Source organism: Lepidochelys olivacea (genome assembly GCF_965140295.1).
Source record: "Lepidochelys olivacea isolate rLepOli2 genome assembly, chromosome: 11".
Taxonomy (NCBI): domain Eukaryota; kingdom Metazoa; phylum Chordata; order Testudines; family Cheloniidae; genus Lepidochelys; species Lepidochelys olivacea.
In genome coordinates this window covers 34,186,535-34,211,700 of record NC_140421.1, presented here as the reverse complement: position 1 = coordinate 34,211,700, position 25,166 = coordinate 34,186,535, and the positions used below count along the sequence as shown (strand labels likewise).

Here is a 25,166-nt window from a genome sequence, read left to right as displayed (position 1 = left end):
ATTTTAGTTATTTTATAGCAGTGCACAGCAGGACAGTTATGAAACAATTACCGATAGATTAACATTAAGACGGATACTGAGTTAGGAACAACGACAAGGACAAAATGTCATTTCTCAGAATTAGGGCTGTCAATTAATCACAATTAACTCATGCCATTAACTCAAAAAAATTAACTGCAATTAAAAAAATTAATCATGATTAATAGAACTGTTAAACAATAGAATACCCATTGAAATTTTTAAAATATTTTGGGTGTTTTTCTACATTTTCAAATATATTGATTTCTATTACAACACAGAATACAAAGTGTACACTGCTCTCTTTATATTATTTTTATTTCAAATATTTGCACTGTAAAAATAATAAACAAAAGAAATAGTATTTTTAAATTCACGTCATACAAGTACTGTAGTGCAATCTCTTTATCATGAAAGAATAACTTACAAATGTAGATTTTTTTTTGTTACATAACTACACTCAAAAACAAAACAATGTAAAACTTTACAGCCTACAAGTCCACTCAGTCCTACTTCTCATTCAGCCAATTGGTAAGACAAACAAGTTTGTCTACATTTATGGGTGATATTGCTGACTGCTTCTTATTTACAATGTCACCTGAAAGTGAGAACAGGCATTTGCAGGACACTTTTATAGCTGGCGTTGCAAGGCATTTACGTGCCAGATGCGCTAAAGATTCATATGTCCCTTCATGCTTCAGCCACCATTCCAGAGGACATGCTGCCATGCTGATGATGCTCGTTAAAAAAAATGTGTTAATTAAATTTGTGACTGAACTCCTTGGGGGAGAATTGTATGTCTCCTGTTCTGTATTACACACATCCTGCCATGTATTTCATGTTATAGCAGTCTCGGATGATGACCCAGCACATGTTCGTTTTAAGAACACTTTCACAGCAGATTTGACAACACTCAAAGAAGGTACCAATATGAGATTTCTAAGGATAGATATAGCACTCAACCCAAGGTTTAAGAATCTGAAGTGCCTTCCAAAATACGAGATGGACAAGGTGTAGAAAATGTTTTCAGATGTCTTAAAAGAGCAACACTCCGATGCAGAAACTACTGAACCTGAACCACCAAAAAAGAAAATCAATCTTCTGTTGGTGGCATCTGATTCAGATGATGAAAATGAATATGCATTGGTCCGCTCTGCTTTGGATCATTATCAAGCAGAACCCGTCATCAGCATGGACACATGACTTCTGGAATGGTGGTTGAAGCGTGAAGGGACATATGAATCATTAGGGCATCTGGCACATAAATATCTTGCAATGCCGGCTACAACAGTGCCATGCAAAAGCCTGTTCTCACTTTCAGGTGACATTGTAAACAAGACATGGGCAACATTATCTCCTGCAAATTGTAACCAAACTTGTTTGTCTGAGTGATTGGCTGAAGTAGGACTGAGTGGACTTCTAGGTTCTAAAGTTTTACATTGTTTTATTTTTGAATGCAGTTTTTTTTGTACATAATTCTACTTTTGTAACTTCAACTTTTATTATAAAGAGATTGCACTACACTACTTGTATTAGGTTGTAATAAAAAATAAATATAAAATGAGCACTGTACACTTTGTATTATGTGTTCTAATTGAAATCAATATATTTGAAAATGTAGAAAACATCCAACAATATTTAAATACATGGTATTCTATTATTAACAGTGCAATTAATCACGACTAATTTTTTTAATCATGCAATTAATAGCAATTAATTTTTAATTGCTTGACAGCCCTACTCAGAATTAAAGAGAACATATAACACAGCTGACAAACTGTGAAGTTATCATTTCCTAGCTCGTTCCTGAATTCTAAAGCCACAGAATAATTTAAGTTATTCATGGCATTTGGAAACTACTATTAGTTCATGCAGTTCTTCTGCCTGAAAATACAGGAATATTCCCTCAGAATGTTTTCTAAACATACTGCAATTGGCTACATATTACCAAGTTTTAAATAAATACAACTTGGCTAAATTCATCCCTGATGTAATTCCATTGACTCAAATGGCTTGCATGCCATTGGGCGGAATTTAGCTTCCCATCTTTACCACTAAATAGTAAGAAACTTCAGCCAGAAGTAAATGGTTTCTAAATTAAGTCACCCAAATCCATTCTACTCCATTACTTTAACTGTTTTACTTTTCAGTTACAGTAATTGCTCTTAGCAACTTCCAGTTAATCAGCTTTGGCATGAAGTATTCATATTATGACGGACAACAGCAAAATGGTATCTTCCATGAATACTGCAAGTTTACCTTTAAGGAAGGAATTTTTTTTGTTCTAAACGTTAACTGTTTTATAGCACGCAATGGGCCAGACCCTGGTCCGCATTAAGGCAGCTCCGTACCACTCCCCCAGAATAAAGTAGTACTAAAGGTAGCATCACTGGCCACAAAAGGACCATATAGGGATCCTTATGAGACTTACTATTGCAGGTCCTATGCTTTGTGAAGATGGGGCAGGGGGCATGGCTATCGAAGGGGCTTATCTGATATGGCCCTATGTCTTGAGATCCCTGGCTGCTATAACAGCCACTGACAACTGGTGCAACTTAGGGGAGCCTCGAGGCTGCTCTAAACTGCACTAGTAGACCAGATCAGGCCAAGACTGGTGAAGTGCAAAGTGGCTTAAAACAATACCACCTCTTCCTCAACCGCCACTGGGTATGTCTGCACTGCAATTAAAAACCCATGGCTGGCCCATGCCAGCTGACTTAGGTTTCTAGGGCTCGGGCTAAAAGGCCACTTAATTGAGATGTAGACATTTGGACTTCGGGTGGAGTTTGGGCTCTAGGAACCTGCGAGGAAGGAGAGTCCCAGAGCCCAGCCTGGAGCCCAAGCCGAAATGTCTACACTGCAGTTAAACAGACCCTTAGCCCAAGTCCCAGGTGCCCAAGTCAGCTCACACAGGCCAGCCGTGGGTGTCTACTTGCAGTGTAGACATATCCATTGAGCCTTGCCAAGCGTTCCTTGGCTACAGCTCAGTTTCTGATCCTATGTATGTATATTATGAATATAGTGTTAAAAACACTATTTGGATTCTCAGTAATGAGGATTTCATTTTAAGTATAACTAAGATTACGGAAACAGGACATTTGTAAAGTTCTTACAAAATAATATAGAATTCACTTTCAACCAAATCAGTCCACTAGAACTGTGGCAAATGGGATATATTAAAATATTCAAAGAGATGAAGAGGATTATTTTGGCAGGATGACTTGCAACACAATGTGAACAGAACAACAACTCTTCTTTACTTGATATAAAATGTGAACACATTCTCAGCACAGAATCGTTTGAGTCAAGGGAAAACATCTCACCCTTTTTATAACACAATGCAGCATTACGAGATCATACAATCAGCTGCTGCCATTTACAAATTTACTGCTGCACAAATATCATATTGAGACCGATGGCTGCATAGGCACATGTAAGAGAATATAACAGATCTTTTCATGTACATAATCCACTGACATGACCCTCTAAAATTCAGCAAGCTTCTTTCCGATTAATCACTGAGACTGGGAGACAACAGAGACTGTGCAAAGAAGGATAACTTCTCCTCACCCCCCTCGCTGGCTTATGATGAAAATGGCTCAGTAGACTGTGACCCTTGTCTCTAGAGAGAGAAGGGTTATGTGGAGGGTCACAGTGAGCCTCTGAGGCTAGCAAAATCTGCCAGGAAACGTGGGTCACACGGAGGCAAGGACAGAGCTTTGTCACAACTGGTGTGAGAAGTGGGATTTCATTCACAGCGTGACAGAAGAAAGAGGTTTAAAAAAAAAGTGCACTGGGGTTTTGGGTTTTGTTTTTTTGTTTATTTGTTTGCTTTGTACCACAATGGAGGAGGTGGTAAGAGCTCTGGTACAAGCCACGGCAGCCCAGCAGGAGGCCACCCGGGTTCAGGCAATGGCACAACAGGAGTCTATGTGGCTACACCAGGAAACCAATCAATTATTGGTGAGCCAGGCAACCCAAGATCGTGCCCTCTTGAGAAAGGTGATGGACCAGCTGAAGATCCTCACCACCCAGGCCCGGGGGTCCGACAGGACGCGAACCCTGAGGGCCACTGGTTGTCTGCCAAAGATGATGTTGGGAGATGACATAGAGGCATATCTCCTCTCATTCGAAAGGACTGCTCAGCGTAAGGTGTGGCCCCAGGAGCAGTGGGCCAGCATTCTCGCCCCTTTTTTGTGTGGAGAGGCCCAGAAGGCCTACTTTGACTTGCCTGCCACGGATGCCACTGACTATACCCGTCTGAAGGCAGAGATCCTAGCACGATCAGGGGTAACGGCAGCGGTAAGGGCCCAGAGGTTCCATGAGTGGAAATACCAGGAGAACAAACCCCTGAGGTCCCAGCTATTCAACCTCATACACCTCGCATGGAAGTGGTTACAGCCCGAGGTGTGCAGCCCGGAGGAGATTTTGGAGACCCTGGTCATAGACCATTACGTGCGGGGACTGCCACCAGATCTCCGCAAATGGGTAGGCCAGAACAATCCGTCCACGTACGATGAGATGATCACGCTGGTAGAAAGACGGATGACAGCCAGGGAACTGACCCGACTACCCAAGGAAGGCCCCTTTCAAAGCAAGCACCCGACCCCAACCCTGGAAGGTTGGGCAGCCAAACCCCCGGGGAGTCCTAGGTGGAAGAAGGCGGGGGGCCAAAAAGCAGCGGGGACCCCAGAAAAAAGGGATTGGCCTGAGTGGGGGAAACCCTGGGACTAAACCCCCTAACCCCTTGGATAGGGGAGTGATTAAAAGCAATTATAGATGTTATACATGTGGAGAGTGGAGACACATAGCAGCACAGTGTCCCAGCACCGAGGAGCCTATGCAATGTAACTTGGGGGATTGGGAGGTCCCATGCTCCCTCATCCACCTTGTGGGGGTCGCATTAGCCCCGCATAATTACACCAGGCCAGTAAGGATAAATGGAGCAGAGACTACAGCGCTTGTGGACTCTGGGCGTGCTATCACCCTCATATCAGGTAAGCTGGTAAAAAGTAGTCATCTGCTACAAGCCAAACGCATAGCAGTGACGTGCATGCATGGGGCCGTGAGCCATTACCCCACCATCCCAGTGGAGATAGAGGTTCAGGAAAACCCCATTGAGTGACCGTGGGCGTAGTTCCTAAACTCCCATATCCTGTAGTCATTGGGAGGGACTATCCAGGGTTCGATAATTTACTCCCCCCCGGAGAGGCTGGAGGGAGGCGGGATCCTGAGGATGTCAACCCCCGATGTTTGCTAAGATTTCTCAGGATCTGTTCTCAGCCTCCCAAAAGACCCGGAAGACAAAAGAAAGAGAGGAAGGCCGCAAAGGCCTTGGGAACCCGGATCCTGACCCAGGGCCAGAAGACCTCCCTAGGAGGCAGATGGACACGAGCAGCCAACAGAGAATTTCCACCACAGAAGGTGAGCCAGAGGCTGCCCCCAGCCATGATGGCAGCAAGCCGTTGGAAGATGCAGAAGCCAGCCCCTGGGAGCTTGGGCAGGTTAGTTCCGGGAGAGAGATTTTTGGGCGGGACCAGGCAGAGGGCCCCAGATATGATAATGCCAGGAAAGAGGTGGCCGAGATCGATGGGATACCCGTGGATGGGAAGGTCCGGGGTCCCAGACCTTATTTTATAGTGAAGAAAGATCTCCTGTACCGTGTGGTGCAAATGCAGGAGCAAGAGATACAACTCCTGGTGCCACGAAAACATCAAAAAGCCATATTGAGTCTCGCCCACAGTCCCCTGTTTGGAGGACACCTAGGGGTAGAGAAAACCCAGGCACGGATCCTGCGGAGGATCTTCTGCAAAGGAGTACATGAAGATGTCCGGCGATACTGCACCTCTTGTCCGGAGTGTCAATTACATAGCCCTCACCCGCACTTGCGGGCTCCTTTGATACCTCTTTCAATAATAGAGGTTCCTTTCGAATGAATAGCCATGTATCTGGTAGGACCCCTAGGGAAGACAGCTCGGGGCCACCAGCCTGTGCTTGTTGTACTGGGACTATGCAACCCGGTACCCGGCAGCTGTTCCCCTGCGCAACACAGCTTCCAAGGAAATAGCTAAGGAGCTAGTACAAATCTTTGCCTGGATTGGGCTACCCAAGGAGATATTGACTGATCAAGGGACACCTTTCATGTCCAAGTTGTTGAAAGACCTCTGTTCACTGTTCCATGTACAAGCCCTACGGACCTCTGTATACCACCCGCAAACAGATGGCCTTGTGGAAAGGTTCAATAGGACCCTCAAGGCCATGATCAGGAAAGTGGTGAGCTGGGATGGGAAAGATTGGGATACCCTATTGCCTTACCTCATGTTCGCCATCTGGGAGGTTCCGCAAGCCTCCACAGGTTTCTCTCTATTCGAACTACTATATGGGCGCCACCCTCGGGGCATATTGGAATTAGCCAGAGAAGCCTGGGAAGAGGAGCCAAATCCCAGAAGGAACATAGTCGAGCATGTACTGCAGATGAGAGATCGGATAGCCCAAGTTACGCCCATTGTACGGAAACACTTGGAGAGAGTACAGGAGACCCAATGAACCCATTATAACCACCAAGCGAAGTTTCAACGGTTCCAACCAGGGGATCGAGTGATGGTACTGGTGCCCACAGCAGAAAGTAAACTGTTGGCCCAGTGGCAGGGACCCTACGAAATAATCGAAGCCATGGGAGAGGTGAACTATAAGGTGCGGCAGCCAGGCCGCCGGAAATCGGAGCAAATTTACCACATCAATCTTCTAAAACCTTGGCACGATAGAGAGGCATGCTTAGTCATGCAGGAGACCCTTCCCCAGGAGGATAACTTACACGAGCAAGTGAGGATATCATCCGACTTGACGCCAATCCAAAAGATCAAGGCAGCTGACATGATTAATCACACCCGAGATGTGTTCTCTACAAAACCAGGGTGGACAACTGAAACCTATCACCATATCCTCACGATCCCTGGAGCCAAGGTAACATTGAGACCGTACCGAATCCCAGCAGCCAAAAGAGAAGAAATCAAGGCTGAAGTAAAGAAAATGTTAGAATTAGGGGTTATTGAAGAATCTTACAGTCAGTGGTCCAGTCCAATTGTTCTAGTGCCTAAACCTGACGGTACCATGAGATTCTGTAATGACTTTCGCCGACTGAATGAAATATCCCAGTTTGATGCATACCCCGTACCACGCATCGACGAACTGGTTGACCAACTGGGTAGTGCCCGATTCTTGACTACACTGGATCTGACAAAAGGGTACTGGCAGATTCCTCTGACCAAAGAAGCTAAAGAAAAGACCGCATTCTCCACCCCGGATAGGCTATTCCAGTACACCATCCTCCCTTTTGGGCTACATGGGGCCCCAGCCACATTCCAGCGCCTCATGGATAAGCTGCTGCGCCCCCCATACTAGTTATGCAGCTGCATACCTAGATAATGTCATCATCCATACGCCAGACTGGGGAATCCACTTGGAGAAAGTTGAGGCAGTACCGCGCACCTTAAGGCGGGCTGGCCTCACTGCTAATCCCGCTAAATGTGCCATAGGGCTAGCAGAGGCTAGGTACCTGGGATATATTGTGGGAAGGGGCATAGTGAAGCCCCAAACAAATAAGCTAGAGGCAATTCAAAACTGGCCCCGGCCGACCCAAAAGAAGCAGGTCTGTGCATTCCTAGGCGTGGTAGGCTACTACCGACGTTTTATTCCCCACTTCGCCACTAGTGCAAGTCCCCTAACAGACCTGGTGAAGGCCCGAGGTCCAGAAATGGTAAAGTGGACCGACGCAGCAGAGGGGGCATTTACAGACCTTTGGATGGCCCTCTGTAATGACCCCATACTTTAACAGGGAATTTATTTTACAAACAGACGCTTCCGAGGTGGGCTTGGGGGCAGTTCTGTCGCAAATGGTGGGAGAAGAGGAACACCCGATCCTTTACCTAAGCAGAAAGCTTCTCCCAAGAGAACAGAAATACGCAGTAGTCGAGAGAGAATGCCTTGCTGTCAAATGGGCTATGGAGACATTGCGTTATTACCTCTTAGGCCGGCGATTTACTCTTGTGATGGACCATGCACCCCTCCAGTGGATGCAGCGGAATAAGGAAAAGAATGCAAGGGTCACCAGGTGGTTCTTATCCCTCCAACCATTCCAGTTCCACATACGGCACAGGGCTGGATGCCACAATGGCAATGCTGATGGTCTGTCACGAGCATATTGCCTGGTGTCCCAAGTTGCCCAACTCTATGGTGTTGAGCAGAGGAGGGGGATATGTGACGGGGCAAGGCCAGATGGCTATAGAAAAGTAGTGGGAGATAGATATATTAGCTCCAGGCTAAACAAATCCCTGGTACCAGGATAAGTGAAATGGAAGCTGCTCCAGGTCAATTAGGACACCTGGGGCCAATTCAGAACTTTCCAGAAGGCAGGGAGAATGCTAGGTTGATTGGGACACCTGAAGCCAATCAGGGGCTGGCTGAAACTAGTTAAAAGCCTCCCAGCCAGTCAGGTGGGTGTGCATGTCAGGAGCTGTGGAAGGAAGTTATGCTGTTGGAGAGGCTGAGTAGTACACACCATATCAGGCATAAGGAAGGAAGCCCTGAGGTAAGGGTGAAGTGGAGCTTGAGGAAGTGAGGGCTGCTGTGGGGGAAGTAGCCCAGGGAATTGTACACGTCATGTTCCTAAAAGGTCAGCTACCATAGCTGATATTAGTAGGGTCCCTGGGCTGGAGCCTGGAGTAGAAGGTTGGTCCGGACTCCCTGCCCTTTGCCCCCTGATTAATCACTGAGACTGGGAGATGACAGAGACTGTGCAAGGAAGGATAACTTCTCCTCACCTCCCTCGCTGGCTTATGATGAAAATGGCTCAGTAGGCTGTGACCCTTGTCTCAAAAGAAAGAAAGGTTATGTGGAGGGTAACAGTGAGCCTCTGAGGCTAGTGAAATCTGCCAGGAAACGCGGGACACATGGAGGCAAGGACAGAGCTTTGTCACAAGAGCTATATCATTATTTTGAAAGATGAAAATACAAAGTTTAGCATGATAAGCACTAATGCAAGAACTGTTGTTTACAGTGTCTGTCCACAAGGAGTAAATAACCTCTCCCCTTTCCTTGCCAACTGGCCACTAGAAGGAGCAAAAAGCTAACTGGGGACAAGCAGAGAGATTCTTTCCTGAATTGTTTGCCAACATCAGTCTCTGCACAAATTGTAAAAACAGTCAAAAGTATATATTTCATTTTGAATAATATCCAGTTACTGACACCTTTACCCATAAGATGTTCAGTTTTCTTCTCTATGACAATATAATTACTATTTTGTAAATCTAGTAGCAAATAATTTTAGCTGTTTCATTTTATAATGTTACAATGTACTGCATAGTATATGCAGTGTGTATAATATCATCTTATACAGTGGAGATCATTTTGCATTAAAAGACCTTGAAGTCAATGGAGCTACATCATCTTACACCAGCTAAAGATGGTCCACAGTATAGTTTGTGTGTCTACCATTTTCCTTCTACACACAAAAATTGCAAATCCAGATTTTCCTGTGGCTTTTATCATTTGTCAGTATTCAGTGAGGCCTAGAGGCCTTGGCATGAGCTGGTACCTGATCTGTCAGAGTCACAATGGGTTTCACAGAAACTTGCTAGAACAATTATAATCAATGGGACATGGTAATACCAGGGTACAAAATATACAGGAATGACAAAGTAGGTCACACTGGTGCTGGGGACAGTAAATGTGAAAGAAAGAATAGAGTCAAATATAGTAAAAACTTTAAATGAATCAAACAGTACCATAGAATATTTCTGGTAGAAATTCCACGCTTGAATAATAAATGTATTGTAGTAGGATCCTACTGACCACCTGAGTAGGATGGTGACAGTGATTGTGAAATGCTCCAGTAGGCTAGAGAGGCTACAAAAACAGAAAACCCAATAACTATGAAGAAGAAAAAGGTGAAGATGGGCTCCCAGAGTTTTTATTGGGCTTGTTCCTGCATAGTGCTGTGCATTTAAATGAGAAGCACCAGAATGGTCTAAGAGACTTTCTTGTTAGGAATGAGGAGTTGTAATCCTGATCCAATAAAATATAAGCTGCACTGCACTGGTCCAGCACAAGACTGATACTGGGGAAAACCAACTCATTAAACAGCCACCTCACCATTGCCCAACAACAAAGAGGGAACAAGGCCTTACAGAGCATTGAGGAAATGCATAGGGAGGCATAATTGGGCCTTCAACCAGTCCTGAGGCCTCAGCCAAAGAAAGAAAGGTGGCAGCACCATATTCTGTGTGGACTATAGAAAATTAAATGAAGTCACTTGCAATTCTTATCCATTACCACAAATAAATGATACTCTGGATGATGCAGTAGGTTCACTCTAGTTTTCCCGCCCAGAATCTGTTGGGACAATTGGGCCTACAAATTTACCCTAACTGCAAGTGCAACTGAAAAAAGTGAAAGTTAATAACCTACAATAACAAATGGTGATGGGAAAAGGGGCAACAGTGAGACAGAAAAAGATTGAACTGGTCCAAACAAAAAGGCCTACTGAGATAACACAAGGACTCTGTTAAAATCATGCCTGTTAAACAACAAAAAAGGGTGGGACTGGAAGTTAATTAATCAAAATTGGTGTGTTGGAAATTAGGCCTAATTAGGACAAAATAACAAGGGGGTGGGCTATTCCACCCACCGCTTCCCTTTTGGGGTTGTCAAACATAGACTTTGGGCGGGGGAAAGGCCAACTGAAAGATGAGAGAAGGGAAAAGAGTGAGCTTCACCATCATGGCTGCCAACCACTCTGTCTCCTGGGACCCTGGACCTTCGTCACCCTAATCCTGAGGGATGCCCACACCAGACTGGGCCAGAGAGAGAGGGAGCCAGATGACATCACCACCTCCACCAGCTTTAGTTAAATCCCAAATACCACCTGAGATGTGAGACTGTCACACATCCCAGGGTGTCCTGTTCCTTCCCCACCTGATTTCTTCTCTTTCCTATGCCTCTCCTGTTGCCTTGTATGTAATAAGTGTCTGCCTTAGCTGGCCAAAACTGTATATTCTGCAACACGGCGGTAAGCCTGTGACCAGGAAGAGGCAGTAAAAAGCAATTCTCTAAGCAGCCCAACACTGATATGAGTTTGCCAGTCTCAGAGTGACTGATAAGACCATGTTTTGTGCCTGGTTCCGCCCCCCCAGCAGATGAGTCTCATTTTTAACTTAACACCAGAAACAGAAGCTGCATTTTCCATTTTGCCTGTTCTTTTCTCTCTCCTTTTGTGGTTTTTTTTTTCATTTCGTCTTTCAGAAAACAGAACTTCAACAACAGCAGCAATACCAACAAGCTCCAGCCCACCTCAGCTAACAACTCTTTTTCCTCCCACGAGAGAGCAGTTAATACCATCTAAGGAACTGTCAGATTCCCCTTCTAAAGATTCTCTTCAGCTAAAAGGAAAGGGAACAAGGGATGTTAAAATGAAAAACCTTAAGAACATAAGAACCACCATACTGGGTCAGACCAAAGGTCCGTCAAGCCCAGTATTCTGTCCTCTGACAGTGGCCAATGGCAGTGTCCCAAAGGGAATGAACCAACAGGTTATCATCAAGTGATCCATGCCCTGTCACCCAATCCCAGTTTCTGGCAAACAGAGGCTAGGGATACCATCCCTGCCCATCCTGGCTAATAGCCATTGATGGACCTATCTTCCATGAATCTATCTAGCTCCCTTTTGAACCCTGTTATAGTATTTGCCTTCACAACATCCTTTGGCAAGGAGTTCCAGTGCATTGTGTGAAAAAATACTTTGTGTTCGTTTTAAACCTGCTACCTATTAATTTCATTTGGTGGCCACTGGCTCTTGCATTATGAGGAGTAAATAACACTCCCTTATTTACTTTTTCTCTGCTACTCATGATTTTATAGACCTCTATCATATCCCCCTTAGTCGCCTCTTTTTCAAGCTGAAAAGTCCGTGTCTTATTAATCTCTCCTCATATGGAAGCCGTTCCATACCCCTAATCATTTTTGTTGCTTTTTTCTGAACCTTTTCCAATTCCAATATATCGTTTTTGAGATGGGGCGACCACATCTGCACACAGTATTCAAGGTGTGGGTGTACCATGGATTTATGTAGAGGCAATATGATATTTTCAGTCTTATTATCTGTCCCTTTCTTGATGATTCCCAACATTCTGTTCCCTTTGCTGACTGCCACTGCACATTGAGTGGATGATTTCAGAGAACTATTCACAATGACTCTAAGATCTCTTTCTTGCGTGGTAACAGCTAATTTAGACCCCATCATTGTATATGTATAGTTAGGATTATGTTTTCCAATGTGCATTACTTTTCATTTATCAACATTAAATTTCATCTGCCATTTTGTTGCCCACTCACCCAGTTTTGTGAGATCCTTCTGTAGCTCTCCACAGTCTGCCTGGGACTTAACTATCTTGAGTAGTTTTGTATCATCTGCAAATTTTGCCACCTCACTGTTTACCCCTTTTTCCAAATTGTTTATGAATATGTTAAATAGGACTGGGCCCAGTACAGATCCTTGGGGGACACCACTATTTACCTCTCTCCATTCTGAAAACTGACCATTTATTCCTACCCCTCATTTCCTATATTTTAACCAGTTACCAATCCATGAGAGAACCTTCCCTCTTATCCCATGACTGCTTATTTTGCTTAAGAGCCTTTGGTGAGGGACCTTTTCAAAGGCTTTCTGAAAATCTAAGTACACTATATCCACTGGATCTCCTTTGTCCGCACGCTTGTTGACCCCCTCAAAGAATTCTAGTAGATTGGTGAGGCATGATTTCCCTTTACAAAACCCATGTTGACTATTTCCCAACAAATTATGTTCATCTATGTGTCTGACAATTTTGTTCTTTATGATAGTTTCAACCAATTTGCCCAGTACTGAAGTGAGGCTTACTGGCCTGTAGTTGCCAGGGTCACATCTGGAGCCCTTTTTAAAATTGGCATCACATTAGCTATCCTCCAGTCATTTGGTACAGAAGCTGATTTAAATGATAGGTTACAGATGACAATTAGTAGTCCTGCAATTTCACATTTGAGTTCCTTCAGAACTCTTGGGTGAATACCATCAGGTCCTGGAGACTTATTACTGTTTAGTTTATCAATTTGTCCCAAAACCTCCTCTAATGACACCTCAATTTGTGACAGTTCATCAGATTGGTCACCCAAAAAGAATGGCTCAAGTTTGGGAATCTCTCTCACAACCTCAACAGTGAAGACCGATGCAAAGAATTCATTTAGTTTCTCTGCAATGGCCTTATAGTCTTTGAGTGCTCCTTTAGCATCTCGATGGTCCAGTGGCTTCTGATGTATTAAAAAAAAATTGCTATTACTTTTGGAGTCTTTGGCTAGCTGTTCTTCAAATTCTTTTTTGGTCTTTCTCATTATATTTTACATTTAATTTGCCAGAGTTTATGCTCTTTTCTATTTTCCTCATTAGGATTTATGTTCCACTTTTTAAGGGATGCCCTTTTGCCTCTCACTGCTTCTTTTACTTTGTTGTTTAACCACAGTGGCTCTTTTTTGGTTCTCTTACTATGTTTTTTAAATTGGGGTATACATTTAAGTTGAGCCTCTATTATGGTGTCTTTAAAAATTTTCCATGCAGCTTGCAGGGATTTTACTTTTGGTACTGTACCTTTTAATTTGTTTCACTAACCTCATCATTTTTGTGTAGTTCCCCTTTCTGAAATTAAATGCTACAGTGTTGGGCCGCTGTGGAGTTTTCCCCACCACAGGGATGTTAAATTTAATTATATTATGGTCACTATTACCAAGCGGTCCAGCTATATTCATCTCTTGGACCTTATCCTGTGCTCCACTTAGATCTTTAAATCAAGAATTGCCTCTCCTCTTGTGGGTTCCAGGACTAGCTGCTCCAAGAAGCAGTCATTTAAAGTGTCAAGAAACTTTCTCTCAGCATCCCTTCCTGAGGTGATATGTACCCAGTCAATATGGCGATAGTTGACATTCCCCATTATTATTATTGAGTTTTTTATTTTAATAGCCTCTCTAATCTCCCTGAGCATTTTGGAGTCCCTAAGTGAGCTGTAGCTCACGAAAGCTTATGCTCAAATAAATTTGTTAGTCTCTAAGGCGCCACAAGTACTCCTGTTCTTTTTGCTGATACAGACTAACACAGCTGCGACTCTAACACCTTACTGTCCATTTTAAATGCTTCAATGGTTTTTCCCTTCTCTTCTGTATCTGTAATAAGGGTTAAAAAATTAATAGTGTATTTGTCACAGTACTATACAGACTAAGGTCTCTGTAGATCAAAGCCTGAACCTTGTTTAAATCTAATGTTGAACAGTTACAAGGTCATGTTAAAACTTCTGACTCTTTTTGCCCATTTATTCCATCTAAATTGCTACAATAAATCTTAAAAGTGGGTATTGGCAAGTGGAAGTGGATCCAAAGGACAGGTAAAGGGCAAGGCCAGTGGCAATTTAAAGAGACAGATTTCAGCTTGCGCAATCACTAGCCACATTTGAGAGGCTAATGGAGAGGGGGAAGACAATGAGATCTCTGGCATGTCTATCAGCCTGTTTGTCATACAGTAGAACTCCAGAGTTATGAACTGACCCATCAACTACACACCTCATTTGGAATTGGGCAGCAGCAGAGGCCAAAAAACATAAAAACAAAAAAGAAGCAAATACAGTACAGTTAAGCATAAATCTCTAAAACATAAAGGGAAAGCAGCATTAAGTCAATGTTCAGTTGTAAACTTTTGAAAGAAGAACCATAATGTTTTGTTCAGACTTACAAACATTTTAGAGTTATGAATAACCTCCAAAGTGTTTATAACTCTGAGGTTCTACTGTACCTAGACAAAATTCCAGTGCATGCTAACATCTCTGAACAATAACTGAAGTGTTTACAAATTGTCTGTGATAAACTCCAGGCTGCCAATCTGAAGTTAAACCCCAAAAATGTGAGTTGCTTAAAAAAAAAATGGAGGTGAAATTTACCTTGTGCAATTCCCACTGACCAAAAGAAAACTGAAGCTGCACAGAACTGGCCAACTCCCCAGACACTCAGCAGTGAAGAATTTTGTATGATGTTGCTCCTGTTACAGAAGGGTTATTTATGGATTTGCCAAAACATTGCATAGGTTGAATGAGGAATGGAATCCATTTCAGTCATTAGCAGAGTGTGATTCAGCATTTTTAGAGCAGATCGAGCCTCTTGTGGATACCCCTGTCTTGGCCCACCCATGTTTCAAAACCTCTTTCATATTGGTTATAGATGCTAGTGCTTATAGATTGGGGGGGGGGGGTCATACTGCCACAAGAACACAAGGAACTTGAGAGGGAGGCGTCTTATTACAGCAGAGTCTAAATTCTCCTGAGATAAATTATTACATAGCCCAAGAGGAACTCCTGCCAGTGCTTAGATCTATACACCATTTTCACCACTATTTGTATTGAAGGAAGTTTATGGCCAGAACAGGAACATACTTCACTGTAATGGCTCTTCAGATTCAGGAATCCTGAAGGACAACTTGCAGGTGGATGGAAAAACTGCAGCATTAGGATTTCACAGTCACATACATGCCTGGACACAAACGTGGCAATGCCAGTGCCTTGTCCAGATGGCCTGTTGGGAAGCTAATTGTAAACACTGCCCTAAGCAGCGGATCAAGGAATTGGTTGCAGCTACTCAAAAGGGAGGGTCCTGATATCAGAATAATCACAGAATCATAGAAATGTAGGGCTGGAAGAGACCTAGAGAAATGCAACTGGAAAGTCATTTGACAAACACAGCTATTTTGCAAGGTAGAAACTCTCCCAGAATACTACAGTAAAGCTTTCTGGTCACAGAGAGAAAGCTTGGAGTTTAAAGAGGAAACATTGTACAGGAGATAATAAACGAGCAGGTGATGAATACATGTATCATCTCATTGTAACAGACACATTGAAACAGGATGTTCTTACATTATGATATGACTTTAAAATGGAGTGCACCACTGTTGATGTGCTTGAGCTTCTGCGTGAAAAGAAACAACAAACATTCCTCACGTGCTCATTGAAAAAAGCCTTTTCCAGATGGTTGAAAGGAAATTGGGCAGGGAAGGAAAACTCCAAGGAGATTTGGATGGGAATAAAATCGTTTTGGATTGGTGATGTGAAACTATTCGGTCAGAAAGACACTATGTAAATGGTTAAGATTGTATGATTTGTAATATATTAAATCATTTATTTTCTTTTCTGCCTGGGATGGGTCTAGAGTATCATGATTTTAGACTCCATCAGAAGATGGGCCAATCTAGAACAGGGATGTCTTATGGGTTGGGTTAAACCTCACTGAAACTAGTTAGTAACCGCCCCCTTTCATTCAGGATAAGAAGAGCAATTGAGCATCTTTATGGAATATATATTCCATAAAGATGCTCAAAATAGATATGAAATAGGGACTTCCACCCTAAACAAGCCACATTAAGGCTGAAGTAAGATCTTGCCATGCAGCCCAAAGGGTGTTCCTCTGTGATATGATAAACCCGGGGTGGGAAGGATTGATTGGATATTTCTATCTGGATTTCTCTGCGCAAAAGTGGAAGTGTTTAGGTGAATATTTAAATTTAATACATCTTGGTAAAAGGTTATAATATTTCTGAACTTACATGTTTATGTTCTATCAAAAAGATAGATCTTCAAAGATTCTCATTCAGTCATTAATTCAATGGCTTTAAGCCAGGAGGTCTATTCACCAGGGCTCCAGATAGAAATAATTGTTAGAGAAGGAAACTTGAAGTCAATTTTTTTTAAAGAAACAGAAATAGTTATACATAGAAATGGACTAGAACTAAAACTATGGATCCGAACCCTACAAGCTTGTAGGCTCCTTCAAAGCCTGAATCCAGATTTGGATTCAAATTTTGCAAATCACATACGTTAGCTTTACAATGGGTTGTTCCAAAACCACCAGTTCCGAACACCCACAACCTTGAATTCCATCTCTGGATCTGAATTTTGTGTCATATACCATGCTCTAATAATCATGAACATCATCCAGAACATTTCTTTACATGTTATTCACATTTTTACAAAGCAGTGAAAAGATTAGTACAGAAGGGACTAAAATCATGTTCTTTCTAGTACTTTATCTTCAAAAACAGCTTCAAGATCATCCCTAAATGGTTTGACATATGAGGGATGACCTCCGTCTCTGTGACATGTTGCCATTGTTGGGAGATGTTCAGACTGGACCTCCACCTCAATATAAATGAGAAGGAACTGATGGCCAGGCATTCTTTTTTGAGGTGCTTCCTTGATCTGACAGAATCTAGCTTTATTAACCTTCAGAGCATGTTGCAAAGCCTGTCTTTTCCCCCTGCTTTTCTCAGGCTGTTGAGGAGGGCATGGGCTGAGGTGGAGATAGTTGTTGGCAGTCCTTTGTTTATGCTGTGATTTTTAATTTATGGATGGCCTTCTACAGCTGTATTTTAAGAACATGAATAGATAATAAAAATAATTATGAAATCCCTTCCTCACAATAAGTAGTTTCCCCAAGTACCTACTCAATTATAATCTTTAGAAAGGGTCTTGTATTGAAATTATATGTTCTCCATAATCACTTATAACATACACATTCAAAAATAATTATATTATGTTTAAATATTCTATACTTATGTTCAGGCTTTGAAGATAGCAAAGTTTGGCTTTCTGGTTGGCTTAGCAATCACTTTTTTTAAGCATCTCAACAGTTTTCTGCCTGTGCCCCTTGCCAAAAAAAGAATTTGCTTCAAATAATTAACAACTTTCCAAGGACATAGCCAAAATTGTTGGCTAGTGACTACATTTGAGCCATTGTCCCAGAAGAGTCAGTATAAGACACATCAGTGGTAAGAGACATGGCAAAGTTGAGTTTTGACAATATGAATTTGAAAGCATTTGTCTTTAAATGGCACTGTTTTATTAAGTGCATTGCACCACTTTCTGAAAGTCGCAACATGAGATGAGATCTGCAGCATCACACAAAAATGTCTGCAATGATGCCATGAAGTTTCTCCTACAAACCCCATCAATTTTCAGTCTCTTGAGCTTTGAGGAAAAAAATAATTTCTTTCTGCATGAATAAACATAACCATGCCAAACAATATAACAACAGCAACAGACTTGGAAATAAAAGCAATTCATGCCATGTCTCTTCATTGCAGGTCCCCCAATCTGAGTAGATTATTTCTTTGAAGAAATAATAGAGGTGTCATAAATATAAAGGGAAGGGTAATCACCTTTAAATTGGCCAGAGGAAAAATCCTTTCACCTGTAAAGGGTTAAGAAGCTAAAGGTAAGTTCACTGGCACCTGACCAAAATGACCAATGAGGAGACAAGATACTTTCAAAAGCTGGGAGGAGGGAGAAAAACAAAGGGTCTGTGTCAGTCTGTGTGATGCTTTTGCCGGGGACAGAACAGGAATGGAGTCTTAGAACTTAGTAAGTAATCTAGCTAGGTATGTGTTAGATTATGATTTCTTTAAATGGCTGAGAAAATAGCTGTGCTGAATAGAATGAATATTCCTGTCTGTGTGTCTTTTTTGTAACTTAAGGTTTTGCCTAGAGGGATTCTCTGTTTTGAATCTAATTACCCTGTAAGGTATTTACCATCCTGATTTTACAGAGGTGATTCTTTTTTACTTCTATTAAAAGTCTTCTTGTAAGAAAACTGAATGCTTTTTCATTGTTCTAAGATCCAAGGGTTTGGGTCTGTGGTCACCTATGCAAATTGGTGAGGAATTTTTACCAAACCTTCCCCAGGAAGTGGGGTGCAAGGTTTGGGAGGATTTGGGGGGGAAAGACGTTTCCAAACAACGTTTTCTCAGGAACCCAGATAAAGTTTGGTGGTGGCAGTGGAAGTCCAAGGGCAAAGGGTAAAATAGTTTGTACCTTGGGGAAGTTTTAATCTAAGCTGGTAAAAGTAAGCCTAGGGTCCCCACATCTGCACCCTAGAGTTCAGAGTGGAGAAGGAACCTTGACGAGAGGAATAGCAATTTCAGTTTTCCTGTGGAGTGGAAGGTATTTCTTAGCTATTTTAGCTGCCTCTTGACCTTCTTGAACCCCTAAGGTGTTGTCTACTCTCTTGGACTACTGTGGCAAAACATTCTGCAGGGAATAAGCTATATTGAATTTACAAACTGAAATCAGAAAACTCCTTTTCTTCTGTGGAAGGGACATCCGCAAAACAAGTAGATCTAGATAACTGGTAGGTTTTCCCCTCTTTTTTTGGTAAATTTTTTTTTCTCAAAGATAAGAAATCCACAATAACTGTTGTTCCCTCACTCCCCAGAGGTGGTGGTGGGGGTTGTCTGAGCCCGGGGGAGGGGGGGGAACTTGTCCCCTTTAAGGATTGCAATCACTAGCCTCCTTGTGCCACTCAGCCTCCTTGTGAGATTGAGGTGGACAGCTCTGTGGCTAATTGGTTGGACAAAAAGGTGTCTCTTGGCTCCTGCACACCCCAAGGGGAAAGTTTATAAACCCTACCCCTGCCTGAGGGTGCCATTCTACACTGGGGAGAAAAGTCAACCACCCCGCTTGAGATTCAAGTAGGATTAACCAGGTTTTCGGACCTTATGATAGAATTTTTTCCTTACAGCCAGACTGGCCTGGGCAGTTGTGACATACAGGAGTACAATTCAGACCAGTGCGGGGGCTGTGTCACTCTTCTCCTGCAACCTTGGGTACCTTACAATGCCTCCCTGAGTGTTTGTGTGTAACTGTGGCCTGTCAGTTACACTCTGGCTCTCACCAGCCACGGTGATACTGCAGGGTGACTCCAACACATCCCCAGTCCCAGATTACTTCCCCCCTAGAAATGTATGTCCTGTACTGCCCAGCCCTCCCCTGGACAGTACAAACATATTAAGTCTGTTATTTCTTAAAAGAAATAATATGCCAGCTTATTACCTTAAATGGAGTTACCCAGACACTTAACTGAAACACACTGGATTAGATGAAACAACAAAACAAGTTTATTAACTACAAAGAGATAGATCTTATGTGATTACAAATAAAAAGGCTTAGAAGTCAGAAATGGTTATAAGAAAAATAAAGATAAAATGCTTACTAGTGCCTATATTCGATTCCAGCCAAATTTCTCACCACATGCTTCCAGCAAGGTTACTGACCAAACTCTTGAGGTCAGGATCCCTACCCCCAAAAGCCAACAGCTGTTTTCCTTTGTCGTCTTCTGTGTGATACTAGAAACAGATAGTGAAAGAGAGAGGGTGCCTAAGGGTGTTTGCCCCTTCTTTTTATAATTTCAATCCCCCCTTGAAAAAAATATTTCTAGCTGGGAAGTAGGAGACAAAAAGTCTATGTAGAAGGATGTTCTCTGCTGGCTTTTTTCACCCGTTTTGTTTGTTTTCCCTTTCTTCCTGATGACTCTGTTTACAGCTTAAATGCAAATTAAGGCAAGCACACTTTCCTTTGTTTAGGACAGCCATGTCTGCCAACTTCTGCTTGGACAGAGCTGAGCGATTTGGAACATGTTAATAAATTTACATACAATGTTGCTACACATTTTATCAGGAGAATATTTACCAGCAAATTATGAGTTTTCAAATGATACCTTACATAACATGCCTTATACAAAGATTATTACAATAGTATGTAGGGTGTGAATTCAGGGATGTATTCTGTCACAGTAGGATGTGTTTTTTTGCCTTCCACTCAGCAGCCCAGCAACCCAGTTGGCAAAGTAGGTTGTAAAATTCTTGTTGATGCACTGGGTATCTGCCATATTGTAAGTAATCATTCAACAGGGATCTGGTTCCCTGAAAAACCAGAACTGGAAGCAGCTGAGGAGACGGTTTCTCCTAAAGAAGGTGGGAATGCAATTGAGGTGCCTAATATCTGGTACAGCAAGGAAACAACCCTCACTTCCCCACCCCTTCATCCATAACAAGAGGGGAGGGAAATAGGATCCCAGCAGTGGTGCTGGGACCAGGTTAGTAGAGGGGGGAAGGGTGGCTGGCAGCAGCTCTTCACCAAGTGGAATAGATTATAAAGGAAGAAAGATGACCTTCATTGAATGAGTTATTGCCAGATAGTTCCCAGATGTGTTATTAAATAAAGTTGTGGCCTAGTTAAATTCCTGATGTCTTGTCTTTCTTCCTGAGGAGTCAGTGACAATGGAGAGAGACAGAAATGGGTAGGAAGAAAACTTTTTCACCCCTCTAAGCAGATTTCTCATTTAATTTATCCTGGCTTCTTGCCCTGCTCAGAATAGATCTGCGTTTCCTAAATATTAGAGAGAGTTTCTGTCTTAAAGATCCACAGGAATGTTACCTTTTAATTATATATAATTATTATCCTCTCTACTAGTGGAAACTAATGGCAAAATGCCAGCTTCCTTTCCTAGTAGATAAAACCCATTTTAAAACTTCTGTGCATCCCCTTAAAGGAAACAGAAGACGAAGACCAGGTAAAATAAAGAAGAGCAGGTACCCTGCCAGCTGATTTTATGTGAGAAGTAAGATTAGTATTCTCATACTGAAAATCATTTCCTTCTGAGCCCAAGGGAAAGTAGAGGTCATGTGTTACGATGGCTACTTTGAAGCGTCACAGACTTGGTAAGAAAAATAGCCTCTCCTAGATGCTTATCTCACTCAAACTCTCAAGGCACGTGGACAGATTCTCAGGTGATCTAATCCCATATAACTCCAAGCTGTTACACCAGTTTACACTATGGCGCAGAGAGTTTTAGACTTAGAACAGACAAGGTGTCCATACATAGTTCAAACATCTCTTCAACTTGTCCTTACATTTACTCTACCATGTTGCTGAGCTTCCACACAGATACACTCATTATGAGAAGGAAACATGGTCTGTGTTCTCAGAGGAATGTTTAATGAAATACAAATAGAATATATCTAAATTGCCACAGATTCACACCTAGCTCCAAAGAAGGAAAATACATAGCTAGAAACTAAGAGCCAAAACAATCATACCAGTTTCTTCATTGTATGTGAACTATGTATATGCTCACCTGCCTGTGCATGTAACCCCTGCAGTACACATGCAATTAGCTACACATTTGACCAATCTGCATTTAAAAATGCCCTTTTGTGTGCCCGAATAAGAGTTTAGTTGCACATCATTTGTGTGCTCAAACTAAGTTTGAAAGTTTGGACTTATGAAATATAGATAGGCAGGAGACATCTGTACTGCTGTCCTAGCTGTCAAAAAGCAGGTAGACAAGACATTGGGTGAAATCCTGGCCTCTCTGAAGTCAATGGCAAAACTTTGACAATTGATGTCAAAGAGGCCATGATTTTGACTGTACTATCTATGTTCATAGATCTGCATCTGTATCACCTTTTACTTTGATGAGTCATTTCTCACAGTTTGCTTCTCTACAAAAGAAAAAGGACACTAAACTTTTTAAACTACTATATGCCACAAGGGGCCATAGCAATGGTTCCCTCAACCCACCCAGCAATATTGTTAACCTATCCAACTATACTCTTAGCCCAGCAGAAGCAGCTGTCCTATCTCGGGGTCTCTCCTTCTGCCCCTCCACCCCCACGAACATGATACAGTTCTGTGGTGACCTAGAATCCTATTTTCGACATCTCCGACTCAAGGAATATTTCCAACATACCTCTGAACAACATACTAATCCACAGAAACCTCCCTACCAACACTACAAAAAGAAGGATTCTAGATGGACTCCTCCTGAAGGTCGAAACAACAGACTGGACTTCTACATAGAGTGCTTCCGCTGACGTGCACGGGCTGAAATTGTGGAAAAGCAGCATCACTTACCCCACAACCTCAGCCGTGCGGAACACAACGCTATCCACAGCCTCCGAAACAACTCTGACTTCATAATCAAAAAGGCTGACAAAGGAGGTGCTGTTGTCATCATGAATAGGTCAGAATATGAACAAGAGGCTGCTTGGCAGCTCTCCAACACCACTTTGTACAAGCCATTACCCTCTGATCCCACTGAGAGTTACCAAAAGAAACTACAGCATTTGCTCAAGAAACTCCCTGAAAAAGCACAAGATCAAATCCGAACAGACACACCCCTGGAACCCCGACCTGGGATATTCTATCTACTACCCAAGATCCATAAACCTGGAAATCCTGGGCGCCCCATCATCTCAGGCATTGGCACCCTGAGAGCAGGATTGTCTGGCTATGTAGTCTCCCTCCTCAGGCCCTACGCTACCAGCACTCCCAGCTACCTTCAAGACACCACTGACTTCCTGAGGAAACTACAGTCCATCAGTGATCTTCCTGATAACACCATCCTGGCCACTATGGATGTAGAAGCCCTCTACACCAACATTCCACACAAAGATGGACTATAAGCCGTCAGGAACAGTATCCCCGATAATGTCACGGCAAACCTGGTAGCTGAACTTTGTGACTTTGTCCTTACCCATAACTATTTTACATTTGGGGACAATGTATACCTTCAAATCAGCGGCACTGCTATGGGTACCCGCATGGCCCCACAGTATGCCAACATTTTTATGGCTGACTTAGAACAATGCTTCCTCAGCTCTCGTCCTCTAACGCCCCTACTCTACTTGCGCTATATTGATGACATCTTCATCATCTGGACCCATGGAAAAGAAGCCCTTGAGGAATTTCACCATGATTTCAACAATTTCCATCCACCATCAACCTCAGCCTGGTCCAGTCCACACAAGAGATCCACTTCCTGGACTCTACAGTGCTAATAAACGATGGTCACATAAACACCACCCTATACCGGAAACCTACTGACCGCTATTCCTACCTACATGCCTCCAGCTTTCACCCTGACCACACCACATGATTCATTGTCTACAGCCAAGCTCTGCGATACAACCGCATTTGCTCCAACCCCTCAGACGGAGACAAACACCTACAAGATCTCTATCAAGCGTTCTTACAACTACAATACCCACCTGTGGAAGTGAAGAAACACATTGATAGAGCCAGAAGAGTTCCCAGAAGTCACCTACTACAGGACAGGCCTAACAAAGAAAATAACAGAACGCCACTAACCGTCACCTTCAGCCCCCAACTAAAACCCCTCCAACACATTATTAAGGATCTACAACCTATCCTGAAGGATGACCCAACACTCTCAAATCTTGGGAGACAGGCCAGTCCTTGCTTACAGACAGCCCCCCAACCTGAAGCAAATACTCACCAGCAACCACATACCACACAACAGAACCACTAACCCAGGAACCTATCCTTGCAACAAAGCCCGTTGCCAACTGTGTCCACATATCTATTCAGGGGACACCATCACAGGGCCCAATAACATCAGCCACACTATCAGAGGCTCATTCACCTGCACATCCATCAACGTGATATATGCCATCATGTGCCAGCAATGCCCCTCTGCCATGTACATTGGTCAAACTGGACAGTCTCTACGTAAAAGAGTAAATGGACACAAATCAGATGTCAAGAATTATAACATTCATAAACCAGTCAGAACACTTCAATCTCTCTGGTCACGCAATTACAGACATTAAAGTTGCGATATTACAACAGAAAAACTTCAAATCCAGACTCCAGCGAGAAACTGCTGAATTGGAATTCATTTGCAAATTGGATACAATTAACTTAGGCTTGAATAGAGACTGGGAGTGGCTAAGTCATTATGCAAGGTAACCTATTTCCCCTGGTTTTCCACCCCCTCCCCCAGACGTTCTTGTTAAACCCTGGATTTGTGCTGGAAATGGCGCAACTTGATTATCATACACATTGTAAGGAGAGCGATCACTTTAGATAAGCTATTATCAGCAGGAGAGTGGGGTGGGGGGAGGTATTTTTTCATGCTTTGTGTGTATAAAAAGATCTTCTACACTATATCACAGTGTGCATCCAATGAAGTGAGCTGTAGCTCAAGAAGCTTATGCTCAAATAAATTGGTTAGTCTCTAAGGTGCCACAAGTCCTCCTTTTCTTTTTGCGAATACAGACTAACACGGCTGTTACTCTGAAACCTAGATAAATAGGGCAGCCCTGGTCTTTGCTTGAATAAGAGACCTCAAAGGAAAAAAAGGGGAAGCTATAGGTGGTGGTGCTGGTTATCCAGTAAGTAAAGACTAATTTTAGTCAATTCTGTATATCCTGTGAGTCAGCATAGCGTTAAAGAAAT

The 25,166-nt window shown here is 42.8% G+C and overlaps 1 protein-coding gene across 1 annotated transcript in view; it reads right to left on the bottom strand.

Annotated features, from left to right (window-relative positions):
* SLC4A10 (solute carrier family 4 member 10) overlaps window positions 1–25,166 on the bottom strand; it is a 285,654-nt gene that overhangs the window by 219,747 nt on the left and 40,741 nt on the right. The window lies entirely within an intron of this gene.